We start from the raw sequence: 9,441 nt of genomic DNA, 5'->3' as shown, positions 1-9,441 counted from the left end.
AATATTAAAGCCCCAAAATCTAATATTGGAGATGATTATATTAGTTTGGCATCAACTCCTAATGGTATCTTTTCAATAAATTCAGCTTATGATACATTCTATAATGAGGAGGCAGAGGAAAATTTTTTATTCAAGCACATATGGAAAGCAAAGCTTCCCCAGAGATTGAGATCCTTTGGGTGGCTGATGATTCAAGAAGCTCTTCTTACTAATTATAAAATGCGGAGGAGAGGACTTATCAAAGATGGAAGTTGGCCAAGATGTCAAGGAGAAGATGAAACTTTGCTTTACATACTACGTGATTGCCCTTTTATCTATACTGTATGGAATGACATTGTCTGTACCCAAAGACTTATAGGCTAGTTTTTTCTCCCAATCTTATTCTGAATAGCTTAAAACAAACCTGCTTAATTCTACTCCTCTTCAAAATGGTATCTCGTGGACCATTCTGTTTGTTATAATCTGCAACACTGCATGGAGGTGTAGAAATGATTTTATTTTGAAAAGCCAAAGCACCAACGAGAATTAGATTCAACACAGGATTAAAGCTTTAACAAAAAATTATAATTTCATTTTAAACCTTACAGTTCAGAGCAGAAAAGCTCTCAGACTCACCAGGTTGAAAACCTGCTAAAGAAGGTTAGGTGAAGCTCAATGTTAATAGTTCATTCTTCTAACCTGGTAGCAAAGGAGTAAGTAGAGGATTATTTGAGATCACAGAGGCCGTTTCATAGCTGGGTTTAGTTTGAACATTGAAAAATGTACGATAACAATAGCTGAACTTTGGAAATTCTATGTTGATTTGAAGTTAGCAGTGAAATTAGAATTACCTCACCTTATAGTAGAATTAGATTCCAAGTTTGTGGTTAATCTCATTCATGGAGTTACGATACCGGTGGAGACTCACGATGGGTCTTCTTTGATTAGATCGATTCATGAGTTGCTGGTCAAACCAGAGAGGGTGCGGGTCTGCCATGTCTACAGAAAAACAAACCACTGTGTCGACGTTCTGGCGAAACACGGTCAAGAGATGTAACTGGAAATTTTCTTCTTTGAGAGAGCTCTACTATGGCTCCTGCCATATGCAAGAACTGATATGTATGGAGTAAAATTTAATAAAGTACTTGTTGTTTAGTGTTGGGTTGTTAGGTCTGGTAAATCATAAAAAAAAAATGTTATTAGTTCACTTGTGATGACTTTCTAGTGAATTGAATTTATGAAAATATTTGTAGAATTAAAAAATATCTCTTGCCAAATATTAATGTATGTCAATATAATTAAGTATTATTTGGTAGCGCTGTGTTATAGAAGCAAAAGAGAAGTGTTAGAAGGTCATTAAAATTTATTAATTTTGATAATTAATTAGCCATTAATGATTAAAAGTACGAGTTAAAGTATGTTGTTAGATTATTAAACTAAATAATTGAGTAAATAATTAAAAATAATGACAAAAAATAATAAATTCCGATAGACTTTTAGATTGAGAAATACTAAAAGAAAAATATGGTAAAAAAATGGTGAAAATATTTATTTTTTAATAAAATAAAAATGCAATTTTTTTTTTATAATTTCTTCCACGGTTTCTGTCCTTCCTTCCTTCGTCAATTATTCAATGCATCTATGATGAGGAGGGTGAAACTGTGAATACTCTCAGCTATCTTCAGAGAGGACAAATCCAATAAAATGTTCCACTAATAGTTATATCAAAATAAAATATGCAAATTTCATAGATATTTATACACATTTATTCTAAAATCTTGTAAAATTATTCACTAATGACTAAAACCTAAAAGGCATCATTGACTCCGATGATCCCTGTGGTGAAGGGACTTGATGAGATAAACACCCATGGAAAATGTTGAAGTATAATTTTATAAACAACAAATATGATGAATTGTAGGATCAAAAGGGATATTAATATAATAATATATATGGGATTTAAATTTCGTTTTAATGTTCAAAATTAACATAATATTATCATCTCCTCTGCTAACTGGATTACTTTTAAGAAAAAAATAATAATAATATGAAATAACCAAATGATGAACATGAAAACATTCGAATTCATATATAAGAATATACGTGTAATGAAAAAGTTCTAATTTAATTTTATTCAGTAAATTCTTTTTAGGTCACTTAGTATAAGTTTTGAATATTATAGAACCAACACTTTTTTTTTTGGGACATAAACATACACACACTATACCCAATTATTACTAGGAATCGATCTGAGTGCAGCTTAATAAGAGGCATACAAATCATTCATCTGTGCCAAGCCTCAGTTGCGAACGAATACCATTAGATTCGAGGCTCATATGTTTTAGAGGTGAACCCTGTAAGGTAGTGTATGTGTTTGATTTTTCTGACCAAAAAAGAAAATATATCAACTTAGCAAAATCATAAAGAAAGTACTCGTTTTTTAAGAAAAATTTCTAAAATAAAATAAAATATTATTTGTTAAAACAAATTATTTTAATATTATTTATGTTCGGTTGCACTTGGACCAAACGGGTCGGGTACAGAATTCACCGAAATCAAGAGGTTTCGGGGGACTGGATGGGTTCTAGTATGAAGGTTCCTCCAGGTCGTCGAGTTGAGGGAGTGGTGGGGCCACCTGCAAAGACTCTAACGTTCAAGTCAGTGTCTATACAAAAAGCGGCAATTAGGATTAAGATAGGTGACGTACTTTTGAAGAGGGGTAGGTCCCTTCCCTCTTATAGTCCGTACTCGGGTGGACCTGTTATAATCAGACTCACCCTCTTAAAAGCTTTTACTAACTGTTCAAGCTCCACGTAGTGAGGAAAAAAAAGTGTGTTTCTTCTCGGTTCGGATAATATGACCGTTGGATCCGTCACTCGGGTTTGAACCCGAGTCGCTAATGTATCGGACCGAAACAATTTAAAATCAATTCCTTATAAAAACAGATAAAATTTGGTGGCTCCACTCGGATTTAGGAGTAAATTGGGCCAACCCCATTTTACGTGTAACCCTAGCCAGATTATAAAAGCACCTTTGTCCATTTCATTAAATCCACCAATTCCATCTAAATTCCTATTACTCTTATTTCTACCATCAATTAGATCAAAATGTCTCAAACACTTTTTGTATCAATTCATTACAATGATAAAATTTGAAGAGATTAAAATGGATATGTCATATTTAATTCTATTCAATTTATATTTATAGATCTTTCAATTAAAATTTGTTGTTTAATAAATTAGAAAAGTTTTGTTTTCTACACAATAGACCAACAAGATACCAAAAAAGTGAAGAAAATTTCCCATATAAGTCAATGACTCTTTCATTACAAAAAGTATTATATTATTCATCTTCATGAATTTATTATACACATAATATTTAAAAAATATTACTTTATTATTCTAAGAGATTTGTTTTGTAACTTGTATAGGACTAATCATTGTTTCATATAGGTATTCGATACATAACAATTGATGTTGAGCTAGTCTTGTATTGACATTCCTGTCGTCTAGTGATTCATGTGTTGGAGTTCTTTCTTTTTAAAAGATGTGACAAAAGAAAGTTCTTCGAGTGTTAGTAGTGTTGGTAGCTAGACAAGTGACACAAATAGAATAAATTTAGAAGGATGATGAATATTGAATGAACATGTCATTCGAGAGTAGCATGTAGGGTTCAAATCCGAAGTCGGTGCAAAAAAATTTCGAAAGCCATGAGGATTTGCTATTGGAGAAGTCCTAACGACTAACCCTATTTAGTTAATACAGCATTTGATAATGATGAGATAGGAGCAAAAGCTGAGAATATATCTTAAAAGAAGGAAAAAATGAACTACTTTATAGATGCACATTGGGATTAACCCAACCTCTTAATTTTGAAAGGTACCGCCGTTCACTTCTCTTTCTTGAATCCTGATGGAATGAATCAAGAGTGCTCATCTGGACAAAGAGGCTTCGATGATCCGTCAAATGGATTCGATGTCAGGCAATAGTTTGAGAATAAGAAAGCTGGTCTTATAGCGATTTGAAATGTATAACAACAAAAGGGTCGCTAAGTATAACATATTAGAGAGTGACTATTTTGAAGTATTTTATAAAGTGAACTCATTACGGAAATAGCGCATACGTGTGTCGCCGTATCATTATAAATAGAAAAAATAAAAGAAAAGTTCTGTGATATTTACCGCAATAATCATCATCTCATGCGGACTGTATGTGTTGCTGTTGGAATGCGACACGTGGTTGTGAATATGCGATCACCGTAAAGGAGCGTCTCCATGATTCCGTTATTCGTTTGTGCTAAATTTGTTAATTAGAATAAATGAAATGTTTAGATTAGGTAATAGTTTGGATAGGATTGAGTGTTTGTGTTACTGGGCCATAGGTTTTGGCCTCTAGTAGTTAGATTTTTGGCATTTTGAGTTTTAATGCCAATATAGTCTATTAACTTTGCCAGAAAATAATGAAAATAATCGACTTTCTGGTCCAAAGGTCAAAAATAGTTCTTATGTATGTAGACTTAGTTGAAACCATAAACGACCCATGTTGCTAAATATGCTAAATCCCAACTTCTTAACTAATTACCCTAATTATATACTCTCATTGAAATCATAAACCTCAGTCTAATGCATACTGCATAGTTTATTATGCACGTATATCACGGTATATGCTATTTGTTGAGTTAAGAAATTAACTAATTAATTGATGATAACAAACATTATATTATTGGGTTAATTACCAAATTAGTTTTGATTATTTTGGTTTAGTGATGCAGGCCAAAATTGATATACAAAGCAACAGCCCAAATTGAATGGAAAATATAATCAAGGCTAGTAGGCTACAAAAACAACAACAGCCCAAAGAAATCAAAGAAATGAAGTCAGATGGGCCAAGGAAATCAAATGGGTTGCATGAATCAAAACCAATCCAAGCCCGTATCCATCACTCCAAGTTGATCCCTCTCATTTTGGTGAAAACGTTCACTTTTCATCTTGGTCAGAAATCAGAGAGAGAGAGAGAGAGAGAGAGAGAGAGAGAGAGAGAGAGAGAGAGAGAGAGAGAGAGAGAGAGAGAGAGAGAGAGAGAGAGAGAGAGAGAGAGAATGCTTAGTCCCTACGTTGTTCACCAAAGAAGCAAGAAAGAGAAGGTTAAGCAAGAAAGGGTGAAGTCTAATCACCCACATCAATCTGTATCAAGAAGAGGTCAGAAGCTAAAAGTGATTTTATTTCCTTCTATATGCATCTCATTTTCTTCTCTTCATCTTCAAGTCTCTGCCAATCCATCTTGGGATACATGGAAAAGTTGATTTATGTTCTACACTGCTGTGTATCTACGGTTAAAATTATGTCTTGGGGACCAAGTAGTTTTTCAATGGCCAAGATTTGGGTTTACCATTGAAGATATCTATTTCTGTTGATATGTGGCTTTCGGTCAACAAGAGAATGTCAGAACCAAAGTTCCTATTTTGAGGACTAATGGGAAAAAGTGAGATGGTGGGTTGGTGAAGCTCAAAGCTCGAGAGTTGACCTAGGAGACAGCAACTCAGCAACATGCAAGGAGATACAAAAGAAGAGTTTTGATCATTCAGAAGCCAAGGAGAGATAACTAGTGTTTTTGAGGTGTATGTTCTGAGAAGAGTTCTCTGAAGAAGTTCATCTACTTGGACAGTGCTTCCTAGTCAAAAGAGCATTCCGCCAGAATAAAGAACTGAATCAGAGGCTAGCAAATCTGGTTTATCACATAGCAAAGAGGCTGTTGAAAAGTCAATCTCCTTCATGTTTTGCAGATTGTAATTTTTTTTTAATGTTTATATTTCCATAATTTCTTGAGTGAAAATGCATAATGAGAGAGCTCAAGTAAAAGCCAATGAGTGGAAAGAGGTTGAGTGATACACTTGAGAGAAAGTCTAGAGTTATTTTAGATTTCTTTGGGTTAAGTCTGTGTCTTGTATCTTGTACTTGTGAGGTACTCCTTTCTTAGTTGGGTGAGCATTAAGAGTGAATAGTTAGGTATTAGCATAACCAAGTCAAGTTAGGTTAGAACTTGAGAGTGAAAGGATTGAGTCAACCCTGTAGAATTGGTGTATGTAATACTTTAACTATAGTGAAAATTCCACCACTGTTGTGGTGAAGACTGGATGTAGGTTGTATTGCATAAGGCAACTGAACCAGGATACATGATGGTGTCAGTTTCTCTCTTTCCTGCTCTGTTATATTTTCTGATATTCATGAGACAAAAATAAATTGTCTCATAAATTTTTCGCTGTTGAGTTCAACCAGAATCAGAATTGAAAGTTTGTTTTAAAGGATTATTTCAGCAACATAAAAGAAGATCATAAATTCAACCCCCTTCTCTAAGCCTTCTACAATCTTCACTATTTTATATGATACAACGAAATGTATCAATAATTTTTCAAAAATTTATTACCCTAAAAAAACCACATTGAATCATAACTTAATTCCCTTAACACATTCGCCCTTTAAATCTTTTTTTCTTCATAAAAATTATAGAAAGGAATAAATTAGGAATTCTTATTAATATTTTTCTTTAGAAAAAATATATTTGATATTTTTTACATAATAAACAAACAAAAATATTTTTATATTGTTATACCGAAACATAATTAATAAATAAAAATATTTTTTTATATGAGATTTCCGAACATAAAATTACTTTTAATTTTTTATAATATATTTAAAAAATAATTACAAAATTATATTTTATTAGAAACTCACCGAAACAAGCCCTAAACCACCCTAAAGTCTACTCTCAAACAATATTGATGCACGTCGTAAAAATTTATATCTAATTTCCCCAAACCATAACATAAAAACTTCTCCAAGTTCATAAGTTCATACAATAAAAAGTATTATATTGTTTATAAATTAATTAGATAATATATAGATTAATATTAAATTTAATGATTCATTTATAAAAAAATTTATAAATTTTATATAATTCAATATAATTAATTGAGAATAAAAAACAAAAAAATAAACACCAACAACAACAAGAATTTTGTAAAGTCTGTTTCTTTTTAAATATAAACTCGTATATGTTTTTTAATACTTTTATGTAATAAGAAAAACTTTCTTATATACTTTATTATAAAACATAATCAATTCTAAGAAGTTATCTTTTTTTTTCATTTATTTGTGTGAATATTTTTCATAAACAAATTATTCGACCTTCAAATAATAAAGTATATTTGTTTATTCATATTGTTGAGTAGATGATCCTGTGTAGTGTATTTTTTGAAGTATTTTTTTAGTGTACATGATTTTTTTTAAAAGAGAGAGAATATTTAATTGAAATCAAAGATTGTAGTTACTGAAATATCGATAATTTAAAAACATCTGAAAAATTTATTATAGTTTATAGTATATATGTAAAGTTAATAATTACATTATATAAAAGCTAACATTCAGTAACATACATTAAGATTTTAATATTTTTAAATTTCTTAAAATAAATTTTTAAGTAATTGTCTTTTTAATATACATAATCATAAAATTATATTAAAAATAATCACCTTTTATCTTATTTCCAAATTTTTTTTTTGAGAACCTTTATACTCAGAAAATGTCATTCCCTTATTGTTATTGTTATAGAAAGTTAAACAAAAAGTTTAAAATTTTAGTTTTCTGAAGAGTCGTAAAACAAGAAATAATCCATGTTAAAAAGTCAAAATTTTATTTTATTTGAGTCAACTTAATTTCTAAATGAGCTAGCTTGTTATTGTTGAGTTAACATCTTTTATTTAGACCAGAAAGTCATTTTCACTATTTTTGTAGTAAAGTTATTAGACTAAATTAGCATTACAACTCAAAATGCCAAAAATCTAACTACTAAAACCCAAAACCCAAAACCCATGGCCCAGGAACACAAACACTCAATCCTACCCAAACTATTATCTAATTTAAACACTTCATTTATCCTAATTAATAAATTTAACACAAACGGATAACGGAACTATGGAGATGTCCCCTACAATGACCGCATATTCACAACCACGTGTCGCATTCCAACAGCGACACATATAGTCCGCATGAGATGATGACTATTGCGGTAAGTACTACAGAACTTTCCTAAATAAAAAGTCTAGAGAGACAGTGGTCCTCATTCTTGTCTGTAAACATCAATAGAAAAAGGAACATCAAAAATAAAATTCCAAAATCATTGCTCAAGTTATCTTCACCATGGTAATAATATCCTCAACTGGTGGTATTGAAGTTTTGTAAGGATCAATTGAGAATCAATTCAAATACAAACTATCTTACAAAAAAAATTTGGCATACAAAGTAGAGAATAATAGCTAAGAGTTGTGAAGATTGGGAGGAATCATGTAATGAGCTTTTAAGGTGACTATTTGTAATGCAAGTATATTTTTTTGACATGCACGTCTATATTTATTAGAGTTAATTTTTTAAGTTACCAAACTGGTGACTTAACCTTACAAGGATGATGAAGTCAACAATGCTATATTTCATCGAGTGCTTTGGACATTTTCTCTTTGAGGGGAGGCTTTCCAACACTACAAGCTACTTATCTCCATTGATGGAGACCATTTGTATGGTAAGTATGGATAAACTCTATTTATATTGTATTCAGGTGAGGACCCCCAATTTTATCTCGTAAAAAGATGAATTTTGGTCAATAATGCACTACTAGATTTTAGACCTTTAATAACATTTAGTTCTTAACATTTATTTAAATGGTACTAGTTATAAAAAAGTTACATATTAAGTAACATTTATGCTAAAATATTACTAAATATATTTAATTTTTTACAAAATGTTACCTATTCCTAATCACTTATCCACATCCACAGTAAACAAGCAAAACTTCGTGCTCAAAAAATCAAAATCTCTCGCTTCCTCACATCCAAATTTGGCTCACTAATAGGTGAATTATCGTCGGTCTAGAATTATCTCTCAATAGATATAGAAACTCGTTGTAAGCATAGTTCCAAACCAACTAATAACTCCTAATCAAATTTTAAAGATTTGGTTGTCATAAAGTTCAACCCCAATAAAAGTAAACCGAAGTATTTAAACCTCGGATCGTCTCACAAGGAATGGGCAAACATGTGCATCAACATTGGTTAGAATTCTGAGGTTGGGAGTCATGATCAAGAAATTAAACTACTACACTTAACAAGCAAGAAATCTTAAAAGGGCAAGCAACTAAATCAAGTAACTAAAGCAAGGTATGGGCAATTTTAAACTAACAAGAGAACATCCAATATAATTCTACTCTAGAACTAAGCAAGTAACTATAACTAGAATTAATGCAATTGAAATTTTTGGTTTTCAAATATGAACAATAAAAGGAACTCTTGGCTAGGCATAGGAATTGGGATCTCCATCCTTGTCTAATAACCATATGTTGACAATTATGAGGAACCAAGCTCATTAAGTTTACTTCTATACTTGAAGTATATCAAATGACTTGATCAATCTCAACT

This window comes from Arachis ipaensis, chromosome B1 (assembly GCF_059453495.1).
Source record: "Arachis ipaensis isolate K30076 ecotype BB chromosome B1, ASM5945349v1, whole genome shotgun sequence".
NCBI lineage: Eukaryota > Viridiplantae > Streptophyta > Magnoliopsida > Fabales > Fabaceae > Arachis > Arachis ipaensis.
This window is presented reverse-complemented; position numbering follows the sequence as displayed.